The sequence below is a fragment of the Macrobrachium nipponense genome, chromosome 30, assembly GCF_015104395.2.
Source record: "Macrobrachium nipponense isolate FS-2020 chromosome 30, ASM1510439v2, whole genome shotgun sequence".
Classification (NCBI taxonomy): Eukaryota; Metazoa; Arthropoda; class Malacostraca; order Decapoda; family Palaemonidae; genus Macrobrachium; species Macrobrachium nipponense.
In genome coordinates, this window is record NC_087218.1 from 52,526,020 (window position 1) to 52,542,273 (window position 16,254).

A 16,254-nucleotide genomic window follows, 5' to 3' on the forward strand; every position below is an offset into this window, starting at 1 on the left:
TTTACATTATTTAAGGTTAAGGTTGGCCATAATCATGTATCTGGCAATGATATAGAGCAGGCTACCGGGCCGTAGCTGAAAGCTTCATGGGCCATACAGCATTATACCAAGGCAACCAAAAAACGCTGTACAGAAAACTCGATTGCACTGAAAAAACATAGGCGGATTTTTTGCTTGTTTCTTATCTATTATACCAATCCTCCAATACGGTAAGGGAGCAAGTATCCGCTTTGTGTGAAACTTACTTACTAAACCGTGTAGATCTGTGTAGTTAATTTATTTATCTATTATTGTTACTTGTTTGTTGGGGGTTAACTACACAATTGGGGGATGTCATTGTAACAATGAGTGAGGAAGCTCCTTGGCTGGGTTACATTATGTTAAGTTAGGAAAGGCAATGCTAATGACATTTTCAAGTGTTTTGAACGTGTTTCTCAAGGGCTTGCGAAACGTTTCACTTTCTCCAAGGCAGATCCTCCCACGACTTTCTTCACGGTTGAATTAGTCCTTCGTATGTTTTACTTCTATAATGGGCAACTCTCTTAAGCTTTCAGTGTTTCCTGAATCATTTCATTTCTGATAGACAATCAATCGTGGTGACAGAAAATAATTTAGGTACAAGCTATTCTCGATAGCCTCAATTTGAAATATAAGATCTCCCTTACACACACACACACACACACACACACACACACACACACACACACACACACATATATATATATATATATATATATATATATATATATATATATATATATATATATAGTATATATGCACACGTGCACGCAAGTAAAAAAAATAAAGAAAGTGAATAAAAAGAAAAAAAGAAAATAAGAAAGGACAAATAAAAAAGAAAACGAAAATTACATTTCTCTATTCTTTATGCTTCCATGTACATACGCGTAATTATGAAAGTGCTGATTAATAATACAGTAAATGCGCGTACCGGCATTCATATTACAACGTCGTATTAAATCATGAAAGTCATGACTTAATCTAATTAGGCGAAGAACAAGCGTCTCCTTTGGCAAGACATCTTTCTTCTCCCTCTGGGACGTTTCGGCTTTTAAAGAATTAAGCGAAATAAGAATTCATCTAGAATTTATCATACATTAAATGTTTTCGGAGCTTTGTTTTTTCCTGTATTTAAATGGAGAGAATGAAAAGACCTCTTAGTTGCGTGAGGTTTTGTATTCGGTGTTTTTCAAATATAATTATTTTTATATTTTGTGTTTTTTATATAAATATTTTATATTTTGTTTTTTTATGAAATTATTTTATATTTTGTGTTTTTTATGTAATTAGTTTTATATTTTGTTTTTTTGCATTTGTTTCATATTGTCTGTGTGATTTTGTGAAGGCAATGTTTTTCAAATGTAATTATTTTTATATTTCGTGTTTTATGTAAATATTTTTATATTTTGTGTTTTCTTATGTAATTATTTTTATATTTTATGTTATTTTTATATTTGTTTCATATTGCATTTGTATCTTCGTTAAGGCAATGTTAAGAGTATTTAAAGGTCAACTGTATCAAAAATCTGTTATAGATTATATGATATTCATCCAGTGTTTTTATTATTAACCCATTTTTCCGTTGCTGGTTCATAAAACACATTCTGTTTTTATATTCTAAATTATGTCTGTCATTATAAAATTTGGGTTTGATAGAAAGTAATTATAACACAGTTGAATGCTACATCGTTAACTTGTCATATTATCCGTGTATCATATTTACTCATTATTTTTCCTATTTTTGTTAGGTACTATTTTTCATCATTTTATATATCAAGACAGTAATATAATTTGATGCTGCAATAATTGTAATATTAAGGATCAGCTAGATAAATGTAACTTGGATTAGGTAATCATATGCGAAGACGTCTCTCTCTCTCTCTCTCTCTCTCTCTCTCTCTCTCTCTCTCTCTCTCTCTCAATTATTCGTCAGATTAGCGTTAGATTTTTTCTGACATTTCGATAATTTAAAGTTTAATCTGTTTGTCAAATAAACATTAAATAATCGCATAATGATATGAGAAAGACTGAATCTCTCTCTCTCTCTCTCTCTCTCTCTCTCTCTCTCTCTGTCGCCTCTTCATCAAGTCAACTGATAACACTTTATTGTAATGATTATTAGATTAGAGTTCAGTCGTTTTGTTATATAATTTCTCTCTCTCTCTCTCTCTCTCTCTCTCGTCTGTTTATCAATAATAATAATAATAATAATACCTTTATTCCACAACATTACAGTGGGTATTTTTACAATGTGCATAATGATAGCACTTTATTATAATGATGATGACTAGATTAGAGCTCAGTCCTTTTGTCATTTAACGCACTCTCTCTCTCTCTCTCTCTCTCTCTCTCTCTCTCTCTCTCTCTCTCTCTCTCTCTCCGAAGTAAAAATAAATGCACACGCAGCAAAATGTCGGCCATGTGACCCAGTTTATTAGAATGTTATGCGTCTTTATACCCTGTTTATGTTCGCTCCAACAGCTGGGGGGTATCCACTGTGACGGCACCGGGCAGTAATCATTCGGCGATATTTTCCCTGGGATAATAACAGCCGGGAAAATAAGAATCGGGGAAATAACGATTGGGAAGTAAGTATCTCGAAATAACAGCGGGGATAATAACAGTCGGAAAAATGACATTCCTGAAAATAACTATGGGGAAATAAGAGTCGGGAAATAAGAACCCGGGATATAATAAGTCTGGAAAATAAGAATCCGGTAATAACTGTGGGAATTGAGTATCGAGAAATAAGAACCCGGAAATAACAAGTCTGGAAAGTAAGAATCGAGAAAGTAAGATTGTGGGGAAAAGATATATATAGATAATATATATATATATATATATATAAATAAATATATATATTAATAAGATATATATATATATATATATATATATATATATATAATATACATATCTATTGTTAAATTAACAATAACCTTAAGTTAATGTTAATTTTTTATGTTGAATATTTATGTTAAAAGACATCGAAATCGAATCTCCAAAGTAGGTTATACGGTGGAAATCGTAACTTGATACGAACTCCTGACATTTTTCAAGCTTTTTTTTATATGTTAGTATTTGAGCAACAGGGATTTCCTTTCGTGACTGATACGCGCCAGCGTTTATTTAGAGAGAGAAAAAAAAGCTAAACGTAAAAAAAAAGGAGTTAAACGTCACTTCATGTTTTATTTCTTGAAATGTAAATACGAGTAGTTATCCATTTACGAGATGTTTTGTTTATTTTTTTTATTTTTTTGTTGTATTTTTTTCATATATATGTCAGTGTAACATTTGTTCCGTGCTTTTAAGTGTGATTCTCGGGATGTAAATGGCTACATAAATAATGTCAGTGTTTTACTTTTTTTGCTTAGTGATTTTTCTTTTATTTTTAAAATGATTTAAATTTTTCGGGAAATAAATAATTTTATTTATTATTTTATATTAATTCAATTATTTTGGAGACTCTCGATTATATTTCATTTAAGAAACATTCCAACATAAGCAAAAATTTACCGTAGGTTATAAAACCTTAATCATAATAGAATATTTTTTATTCAAAAACTATGGCTGGTCTGCCTCTTCACTTTTTCCCATATTAATTTTAATGCTTTTATGACTGATTTTCTTTGGGTCTAGGTAATGAGGTCACCCCGTCGACAATTTCATATATATATATATCTATATATATATATATATATATATATATAATATATATATATATATATATATCACATTCATTCATACTGAACCGTCATGTTCATATTGTTACTAATGTCTGGATATATATCTAAAGAGAATGTTATGTTTAGTATCAAAATTACACTCCTGGAACATTCAGGTCACATACATAATAATATTGTGTTATATTGCGTTTAATAGTGTTCATGGCATTTTTTTGCAAAGTGTTCTGTACTTGAACTTACAACTTCATCATCATTATGACATGACAAGGAGAAGCAGTAGGAGTGTTTAAGACAGCTCCAGAATTTCCATTACGAATTCAGGTGAGATAGAATAACCACCATTAAGATTATAGTGGTATAGTTCCTGGGCATAACTTTCATCGGATATCATCTAGATAGTAACCCCCAACTGTTTTTCGGGGGTCATTACCTATATTTATACTTTTACGGTCATACCAAACGGGCTTTTATTAAACACGTTGCAAAAGGTGGGTACATTACCGAATTAAAAACCATGAGGGTCACTATCTATGGAAGATCAGTTTAATCAGTTATTTGACGTAAATATCTAGAGAATAAGAGTATACGTCTCGACATGATTAGTAAGTAGTACGTTTGCACATGGAATTTGTTTAATGAGAAATTGAGTTTTGATGCCATGATGGTAACCAATTAGGAGATAAAAGAATGGCAGGTTTTATGCTTTAGCATTTTGGCCACAGCTTTGTTTATGTGTTTGTCCGAAATAAAAAGACGAAGGACAAAAGGAATATTGTGTGAGAACCTTTAGCATTTTCACCATAGCTTTGTTTACCTGTTTGTCCGAAATCCGAAAAGAAAGACGAGGGACCAAATTCATTCCTAGTTAGACGAACCATCGTAAGCTATTTTTTTCCTCTTTCTGAGAAAATACCATTCAAAGATTTTGACGTTATTCAGGGGTTCGAATTAGCTCATCTTTTATGGACGTTTGGTTAGAAAATCGGGTAATGCAGACAGCTGTAATTTTGGCATGTTAAAGAATATAAAATAAACTGAGAGACACTTTGACTGGGAAACTCAAAAAACCTAAAAGAAAAAAAAGAGAGAAAAAGATGGTATACGGCAGTTTGTCAAAACAAGGAAAAAATTAGCATACATCGAAAATGACCATACTCTAAAGTTTTTTTCTTTGTTCTGGGAAACTCAAAAACCTCCAAAAAGGAAAAAAGATGGTATACGGCAGTTCGTCAAAACAAGAAAAAAATCTAATACATCGAAAATGACAATACTTTAGAAGCGTTTTATTTATGTCCATTTAAAATTTATTCGATTTTGATTTGCAAAGCAGTTTAACTTTAGTTTTGGTCCCTTACTTGACAAATTGTTAAACCACCGCACGACTGGAGGGATTTCAGTTGAACTTGGATGAAGAGCTGAACATCATGCATAGTGGTAATGTCAAAGGGGAATCCGCCTGTCTGTTCTGTCTGTCTGTCTGTCTCTCTGTCTGTCGTTCACACTATCTTGCTTTCCTTGTCATCACAACTTTTCACACACTGTTGAAGGGATTTCATCCGTGCTTGGAGCGAAGGTAGATATCATTATGCATAAAGCGTGGTACGTGAGGGGAGATCGTTCACTTTTTTTCCTTCTCATTCTGTCTTGCTTACCTTGTCATTACAACTCTATCTGCACGGGTGAAGGGGTTTCAGTCAAGTCTGGTATGCAAGGATTGTCCATCATGCATACTAGGTGTGCATGAAGGGAGATCTTCAAGGTGTTTCAGTCAAGTCTGGTAGAAGGATCGACCATAAAGCATACTAGGTATGCATGAATGGAAATCGTCCAGGGGTTTCAGTCAAGTCTGGTAGAAGGATCGACCAGTATGCATGAATGGAAATCGTCAAGGGTTTCAATCAAGTCTGGTACAAGGATCGACCATCATGCATATGTGTGCCTGAATGGAGATCATCCATTATTGCTTTTGCTTTCCGTCAACCTTACCTTGTCATCATAACTCCTCAAAGGAAGCTGAAGGATTTCAGTTATGAGGTTTGAGCTTCGCAAGAACCCTTTTCTTCGTGTTCGAAACGCGTGAAAAGAATATTGAGTTCATGTTTACTGGACCGAGATATTGTGTGATTTGAGCGATGATTCGGGGATTTTTATTAGAGGTGTTTGTGATAAGAGAACATGGAGAAAAATTTAAGAAATTACTAATGATTTGATTTTATAACCAGCCCCGTTTCACGGGCAGAACCAGCTCCTTTTCAGGGGAATCCCTTCTCACCCCCGCCCCCATCGTAAGGAGGAAGGGGAGGTAGGATGAAACCCCATTATAAACCATCTTTGAGGTCCCCACTATAATCCTGCCAAGTCTCATGCCCATCGGACCAGCCGTTTGGCCGTGATTGAATGACAGACGGAAGGACAGACATAACGCCCATTATAATAGTAAGATCTGTGACAACAGAACAGGAGAATTTGAAGAATTAGCAAATCCCTTCATTTAACAAACAATTTAAATATATAGTCGTTTTAATTGTCAATGAAAAGTAAATCATCAGTTTCATTTTAAAATACATCCTGCTCGCCCGATATATCAATTAGATAAATTCCATTCTCTTTCGTAATAAACCCAGGCAGTGTACGTATTACCAAATTCAAAAATGACTTATTCTGACAACTTTTGCATCAGAGGACGAATGTACAATGAATAATAGATATGCCAGAAATATTAATATCCTACGTGATTGTTCATCTGTGAAAAAGATAACGAGTTGCATTTGACTGTAAATACGAATAACTGTTTTCGAGTCGAAAAGCAAACAAACAAGATCTTCACTGAGCCATTTTTCACGTCAAAGTTGAGAGGCTTAAAGATTCATTTAATATGGTTCCATAAATCATGCTCAATGTAAGTTTCATTTGAGCGGTTTTTACATATATATATATATATATATATATATATATATATATATATAATATATATACTATATATATATATATATATATATATATATATATATATATATATATATAAATATATATATATATATATATATATATATATATATATATATATATATATATATCTCATATATATATATATATATATATATATATATATATCTATATATATATATATAATATATATATATATATATATCTCATATATATATATGTATATATATATATATAATATATATATATATATATATATATATATATATATATATATATATATATATATATATATATATATATATATATATATATATATATATATATATATATATAATAAATCTATATATATATATATATATATATATATATATATATATATACTATATATATATATATATATATATATATATATATATATATACATATATATATATATGTATATATATATATATATATATATATATATATATATATATATATATATATATATATGTATATATATATTTAATGTATATATATATATATATATATATATATATATATATATATATATATATACATATATATATATAATATATATATATATATATATATATATATATATATATATATATATATATATACATATATATATATATACATATATATATATATATATATATATATATATATATATATATATATATATATATATATATATACATATATATATATATATATATATATAAATATATATATATATATATATATATATATATATATATATATATATAGATATATATATATATATATATACATACATATATATATATATATATATATATATATATATATATATATATATATATATATACATATATATATATATGACTGGTAAAAATGTTCTGTAACAACAGAATTCCATCTAATAAAAGGAGCCCATAAAAACCACAAATGTAGAGAGAAGTACTATATTTCAGAGACTGCTGTCTCTCTCTTCAGGTATATGAATGAGAAAAGTTTACAGAAAAGGTGGTATTTATACCAAGAGATTCGTCCACAAGTAAGCCAATTTAGGTCACCCCCGCTGATAATCTTCCTTTAATCTTCTTAAGCGTTGGTTGAATGAACACTGCGTCGACGATGTCCGATGTCCAATTCCCTTTTGAGATGTTCATTACCTGCTTCTCTTTTATTAAGGCCGATTCCATCATTTGACTCTTGTACCGGCAGTTGCTGCTATAAATTACACCGTGACATATTCCAGTTTATTCTATGGTTATGTTCATTTATATGGTTTTGAAAATAGCCGAGTTCTGTTGTCCATACCTAACTGACCGTTTGTGTTGTATTAATCTCTGGGGAAGTGATTTACCTGTAAATCCGATGTAAGATTGGTCACAGTCCTGCATGGGATCTCATATACCCCAGAGTCTTTGGGCGATGTCTTTTGTTGGACGTTAATCAGGGATTTGGCTAAGGTATTTGGTAGGTAAATGCAAAAGGGTTGGATTTCCCAAGGGTGGTGAGTTACTCTCTTAATCGTCTCCAGGTGGGGAATTTTTATTTTATTGTTGGGTGTGTCTCTGGTCTTGTCTTTAGGGGTCGGTAGAAAATTACGTTTGCTTTTTGAATTGCTTTCTCAATTATATGGTCAGGATACAAAAGTACCAGTACAGGACGTTCTTCAGTTTTTAAGGGAAAAATTATCCCCCTATTCAGATCATTTCCCTTTGGCACTTGACAAAATAATAAAGTTAGTTTGAATTATGTGCATCTAATAACGTATTTTCATTCGGGGAATCATTCTACAAGCAAAAATTCGGGTGTAGTATGGGTAGTCCTTTAAGTCCTATTTTATTTTGCCAATCTGTACATGGAATACTTTGAAACTACAGTAATAAATGCAATAAAACAAAACCCAAAAACATGCTGTGGATGAGATACGTGGATGACATACTAACATTTTGGGATAATAAGTGGGGTAATTTTAATGAATTCCTCTCAAATTAAACGCATTAGTGCCCAGCATCACATTTAAAGTTGAATGGGAAACAGACAACAAAATTCCTTTTCTTGATGTTTTAATAATCAGAGACACGACAGAATACAAATTTACCATATACAGAAAACCAACGTTCTCACTTTCATATAGTCACTACTTTAGCTATCATGACAATACTATCAAGATAGGTGTAGCTAGCAACCTATTCTTAAGAGCCTTACGAATTTGTTTTTTCCCCAGATTTCCTGGAAAAAGAATTTGAACTAATTCGCAAGCAACTTTCATCTTTAAAGTATCCTGACCATATAATTGAGAAAGCAATTCAAAAAGACCAGAGACACATCCAACAATAAAATAAAAATTCCCCACCTGGAGACGATTAAGAGAGTAACTCACACCCTTGGGAAATCCAACCCTTTTGCATTTACCTACCCAAATACCTTAGCCAAATCCCTGATTAACGTCCAACAAAAGACATCGCCCAAAGACTCTGGGGTATATGAGATCCCATGCCAGGACTGTGACCAATCTTACATCGGATTTACAGGTAAATCACTTCCCCAGAGATTAATACAACACAAACGGTCAGTTAGGTATGGACAACAGAACTCGGCTATTTTCAACCATATAAATGAACATAACCATAGAATAAAATGGAATATGTCACGTGTAATTTATAGCAGCACTGCCGGTACAAGAGTCAAATGATGGAATCGGCTTAATAAAAGAGAAGCAGGTAATGAACATCTCAAAGGGAATTGGACATCGGACATCGTCGATGCAGTGTTCATTCGACCAACGCTTAAGAAGATTAAAGGAAGATTATCAGCGGGGGTGACCTAAACAATTGGCTTACTTGTGGACGAATCTCTTGGTATAATACCACCTTTTCTGTAAACTTTTCTCATTCATATCCTGAAGAGAGAGACAGCAGTCTCTGAAATATAGTACTTTTCTCTCTACATTTTGGTGTTTTTAGGGTGGGCTCCTTTTATTAGATATATATATATATATATATATATATATATATATATATATATATATATATATATATATATATATATATATATATATATATATATATATATATATATATATATATATATATATATATATATATATATATATATATATATATATCAATTCAAGCTACAAATGTCCTTTAATATCTAAATTCACTTTACCTCCCAAATGATATATTTTCATATATGTACCGAAGGGGAATTTTTTAATTGATAATAATTTCGTCCCCCCATGGGATCGAACCACCGTCCAAGTGGACGGGGACGAAATCAGGACAGTCAGTGACGCTATCCATATATGAAAATATATCATTTGGGAGGTAAAGTGAATTAGAGATTAGGAGGCATTTGTAGCTTGAATTGATATATATGGATCACGGTTCGATGTGATAATTATTCATATATATATATATATATATATATATATATATATATATATATTATATATATATATATATATATCATATATATATAATATATATATATATATATATATATATATATATATATATATATATATATATATATATATATATGAGTCATAATCACATTACCGCGATCCATATACATACATCGAGCTCCAAATGTCCTTTAATATCTAATTCACTCTACCTCGGAATTTACATATTTTCATATATGTTTACCGAAGGAGATTTATTTATTTATTTATTTATTTATTTTTATTTGATAACAGATTCGTCGGTTCAAGGGCGCGAACCATCGATCCAACAAATTCAGGACGCACAGTGAAATATCTAGACCAGAAATTGTCAAGGTTTATTGAAGGTAAATTTTCAGTTTATAATTCGTGTATTTTTTTCTTCTTCGTTTTTCCAGTCTGTTGGATCATTGTATTGAATTAAAAGCCACAATAATGTACTATATAAGATTTTTTTTTTTAGGTTAAAAACAAGTAGGTAGCTTTGTGCCGTTTGCAAACAGTCAAAACGCCAATTTTTTTTTTTTTTAAATACCGTCTCATGTACATTATTGTGATCACGGTATAGTGATGCACCTTATATTATAGCCATTGTTTGTGTAATGATAATATCTTTATTTCTTGATACTGATGAACTTCACATGTCTTCTTCCTTTGTCCATATTTCTAACATTTTTATTTCGACTTTTTCGACAACTTTCCTCTGTTTGTTTTAACAATAAGTATTCATTTCTCGAAAGACCCGGTATATCTTATTACTAATAAATAATTTCTAACAATTTTATTTCGACTATTTCGACAACTTTCCTCTGTTTGTGTTACAACAAAGTATTCATTTCTTATTACTGATAAATACCAAAGCTTCTTGAAAGATATAAACGCCAAGCTGTCAAAAATAAAACAAGATAAGTAAAATTCTTTTATGAGATTTATCCTCCGAGGAAAACAACCCTGTCTGAGGTGTAGCTTTTATCCCGTAGTCTATAAATTTAAGCAAAGTGCCCGAAACAAGTATATCCTTAAAGCAAAAAATAAATAAATAGATAAATAAATAAAGCTGTCAAAAATAAAATAAAAAACATAAAATTCTTTCATGAGATATATTCTCCGAGGAAATTTAAGCAGAGTGCCCGAAACAAGTATCCCCTTAAAAAATAAATAGATAAAAATAAAAATAAAAATATAAAAGATATAAAGAGTAAGAAACTAGAAAAACAACCGAGCTATGGAACAAGACGAAGTTAATATCGTACCCAAGATGGGATATTTTCCCCATAAAAAAAAAAAAAAAAAAATCGTGGTTTACGAGGTTCACGTTGAATCGGTCGTTTGGGGAACTTTCTTCAAAAACCACTTCCAAACCTCTAATCATGGGACGAATGTCTAATTCCGCCTCATTCAGCGATGGGCACGTGCTTACCCGATGATGAGAGCCGGGTGCCCCGCTTTCATTGCATTCTCGAAAATTGAGATAAATGAAACACGACAATTTCTCGAAGTGTTTACGTCTTACGGGGATATATATAGATGATGAGAAGACCGACGGTGTTTAAATATGTTTGGCACAAGTGTTGGGGGATAAGTCATACAATTTTTTATTCGGATTGACATATTATTTCGACTGTTCTCGGGGGCGAGGAATTGTATCGGGCGAAATATCGTGGGGTCATCAAAATATGCATTTCGAAGGTTAGTCTGCAATATAAAAAAAAAATATAGCAAGCCCAGCTATTTTTCAGCTTGTTTTGAAATGGCGCGGTATGTCCACCAGAGGTGAAATTTTTTATCGTTTGATAAATCGTAGTTTTTTAAACTTTACAAAAATGAATTATTATCATGACTGGTAAAACTGTTCTATTACAACAGAATTCCAGCTAATAAAAGGAGCCCATAAAAACGCCAAAATATAGAAAGTCAGTATACTATATTTTAGAGACTTCTGTCTCTCTCATTCAAATTACCTACCTAGAGAGAGAGAGAGAGAGAGAGAGAGAGAGAGAGAGAGAGAGAGAGAGAGAGAGAGAGAGAAAGCGGTCTCTGAAATATAGAACTTACATTCTGTATTTTGGCATTTTTATGGGCTCCTTTTATTATAATATATTATATATTATATATATATATATATATATATATATTATAATATATATACATATATATATATATATATATATATCTATATATATATATTATATATATAATATAATAAAAGGAGCCCATAAAAATGCCAAAATATATATATATATATATGTATATATATATATATATATATATATATATATATATATATACATATATATATATATATATATATATATATATATATATATATATATATATATATATATAGTATATACATATACTATCATATATATATATATATAGATATATATACTATATATATGATATATATATATATAGTATATATATATACACATATATATCCTATACCTATATCTATATATACTATATATATATATATATATATATATATATATATATATATCTATATATATGTACATATACATATATATATACTAATATATATATATATATATATATATATATATATATATATATGGCATATATATGGAGGCTATATATATATATATATATATATATATATGATATATATATGTCTATATACTATATATATATATTATATATATATATATATGTGTGTGTGTGTGTGTGTGTGTGTGTGTGTGTGTGTGTGTGTAGGCGTGTACATTATAAATATAAACTCATCTATATATATATATATAGATATTTTTTTTTTTTTTTTTTGAGAACAGAGAGAGAGGAGAGAGAGAGAGAGAGAGAGAGAGAGAGTTTTCGTGTATGCCCACTTTCGCATATTTTCAATTCTTTATAAATGCATTTCTTTTGTGCGACTACAATAAAAACGAGCAGTGCATTCCAAACTGACCTGTGGAATTACTCGAGAAAAATTTAACTGAAAAATAACTATCTGAAGACAATATTTCCTAGTAGGTAATAAATGAAATGAAACTATCAAAAGATATTCCTTGTAGGTAATAAATTTAAATAATTCTCTCTCTCTCTCTCTCTCTGTCTCTCTCTCTCTCTCTCTCTCTCTCAACTATCAAAAGACATTTCCTTGTAGGTAATAGATTAACGTAATTCTCTCTCTCTCTCTCTCTCAAAAGACATTTCCTTCTAGGTAATAGATTATCGTAATTCTCTCTCTCTCTCTCTTTCTCTCTCTCTCTCTCTCTCTCTCTCTCTCTTCTGTACCCTTACCTTCGCTTTTGTGCCAAGCTGTGGTATTCTTTGGCACCTCATCCATCACTGGGGCGAAATGTAATGATGACAGTCCAGCGACCATATCATCAGTTAAGCCTCACTCCATCTCATCAGTTCCTTCTCGCCGAGTGGTACGAAAGACACGCATTAGTCTCCTTCCCGACTTGCCTTAATCTATGTAAGGAGACTGAGAACCTTATTTGATATTGTGAGACTTTGCAGAGTTAATGGTATCCACTTCGTTACTCGAAGGTTCTTTGCAGCGTCCCTTCGCCCCTATCTGCACCCCTTCCATTCTTTTTACTGTACCTCCGTTTATGTTATCTTTCTTCCATCTCCTAACAATTGTTTCAAAGTGACACTTCGAGGTTTGCCTCCTGTTTCATCTTTCATACCTACCTAACTCTCAATTTCCTTTCCAGCGCTGAATGACTTCATAGGTATCAGTGCTTGGCATATGGCCTAAACTCTATATCCCATTTCATCTCTTTTTTTGGGGGGGGGGTGGGGGGGGGGGGGGGATGAGGGTGCTACCCCAGCGTCCTGCAGCGCCATCTGATGACCCAAGGGGGAAGGTCAAAGTCTTGACCCGATGTAATTATGAAGTTGGTTACTGTCGTAAAACAGACTCGTGAGAACTTATTGATTAAAAGATACAATATTAAGGCAAATGTTGCAGTGATTTTTTTAACAATTCAAAGAAATTTTAAATTGAATGAAAATTATCCTTGTGTTCCAATAGGTGACATAAAAAAAAGAATATTATATGGAGCTGACCTAAGCTTAGTAGATTTTTATTTCTGCACTTAGAAAAATGCCCCAATAGCTCACCTCTCTCTCTCTCTCTCTCCAGTTTCTCTCTCTCATCTCTCTCTCTCTCTCTCTCTGTAGCCATCGACGAATCTGCAAAGCTAAAGAATTCGGCAGGAACACCGGTCGTGTATTACCATTCAACCGTCACCTGCATGAACTTTGCTTGTATCAAACAGTTAACAGGATTACTTGGCTGGCGTGAATATTCATGAGTCTCTCTCTCTCTCTCTCTCTCTCTCTCTCTCTCTCTCACACACACACACACACACACTCACACACTCACACACACACAGTTTGTTTCTGTCACTTTAAAAATGCTTTCGGATATATGTTTTTTGTCACTTCAGTAAGTCTGTGTTGTTACTTTGTGCTCTCTCTCTCTCTCTCTCTCTCTCTCTCTCTCTCTAATATATAGACCTCCTAATACTAAAGAGTTTGACGCAATAATAGAAAAATTGGATGATATATGTAGAAATCACAAGGACTGGACTATTCTCCTATCCGGAGACTTTAACTTTCCTTTCGCAGACTGGAAAGAACGAATAGGAGATTGTGGTTGTATTTATACATATAAAAAAGAGAGTAATAGTAGTGCAGAAGATAAGAGGCAATTCGAAAAGCTATTAGATATGCACCTAGAATACAACATTCAACAAATAATCACCTGCCAACAAGAAAGGAAAATACCTTAGACCTAGTATTTGTGAACGAGGTGAATTATGTTTAAAGAAATACTAGTTTATAATGCGAGTATTTCAGACCATAATGTAATAGAATTAACAGTCCATTCCAAAGCAAGTGAAAACAGAGATAAGCAACAAATGAAAAAGTGGAAAGATATGGAAAATACAACTTCTACAGTAAAAATATCAAATGGCCAGAAATAAATTAAGAATTATACAAAGATTGGGATAACATTTTCGTAAGTGATGATATAAAGGTAAATTCGGAGATATTATATAAAATATTATGAGAAAATAGTGGATAAATATATACCGAAGAAGAAAAGTAAACATCAGTCAGCATACCAAGAGACAAGGATCTTGTTCCAGAAAAATCAGAAAGTGGAAAAAAGGTCTTGCAAAAGAAAGAATGCATGGAAAGTGATCGAACTAAAAAGGAAGATAGAAAATGAGCACAACAAAAGATTATATAATCAAAAGAAAATGAAAAAACGGGACTTGGAAGAAAAAAACTCTAGTAAATATCGAGTAAAACCCCAAAACTATTGTACTTGTATGCGAAAAAGATGAATAAAAAAGAATAGAAATAGGCCCTCTAAGAAGTTGAGGGAGATTAACGAATGAAAAAAGAAATATGCAACATATTGGCAGAACGATATAAGAGAGAATTCACCCCTAGAATTGATAATGAAGATAATGATATAGAAGTAAGGGATGAAAATAGTGAATATTTAGCAGACTTAGATATTGATAAAGCTGATATTGTGCAGGCTACTAATGAAATTAAAATGGAGCTGCAGCTGGGCCTGATGTATCCCTGCTATTTTGTTAAGGAAAACTAGTTCATTCTATCGTAAAGCCACTTGCAATATTATTAAGACAAAGTGTAGATACAGGCAAGATTTATGATGAGCACAAATTAGCATATATTACCCCTACTTTCAAAAGTGGATCAAGACTAGAGGCAAGTAATTATAGGCCTGTGAGTCTAACATCACATATTATGAAAGTGTATGAAAGGGTAATGAAGAAAAACATTATGAAACATTTAATAAAAGATAATTTGTTTAATATAGGAAAACATGGTTTTGTACCTGGAAAAAGTACACAAAACCCAACTGTTTAGTCCACCGAGGACATATCATCAAAAATGAAAAGCGGAAATGAAACAGATGTGGGTTTATCTAGACTTTGCAAAGCTTTCGACAAGGTAGATCATAATATTAGTTAGCAAGAAAATTAGAAAACATAATATAGTGGATAAAGTAGGAAGATGGTTAAAAAAAATTTTACAACAGAAAGCAGATAGTTATTGCAAAATCCGGTGTGCCACAAGGTACGGTGTTAGCTGCATTACTGTTTGTTATTATGATTGCAGACATAAAGAGTAATGTTAAGG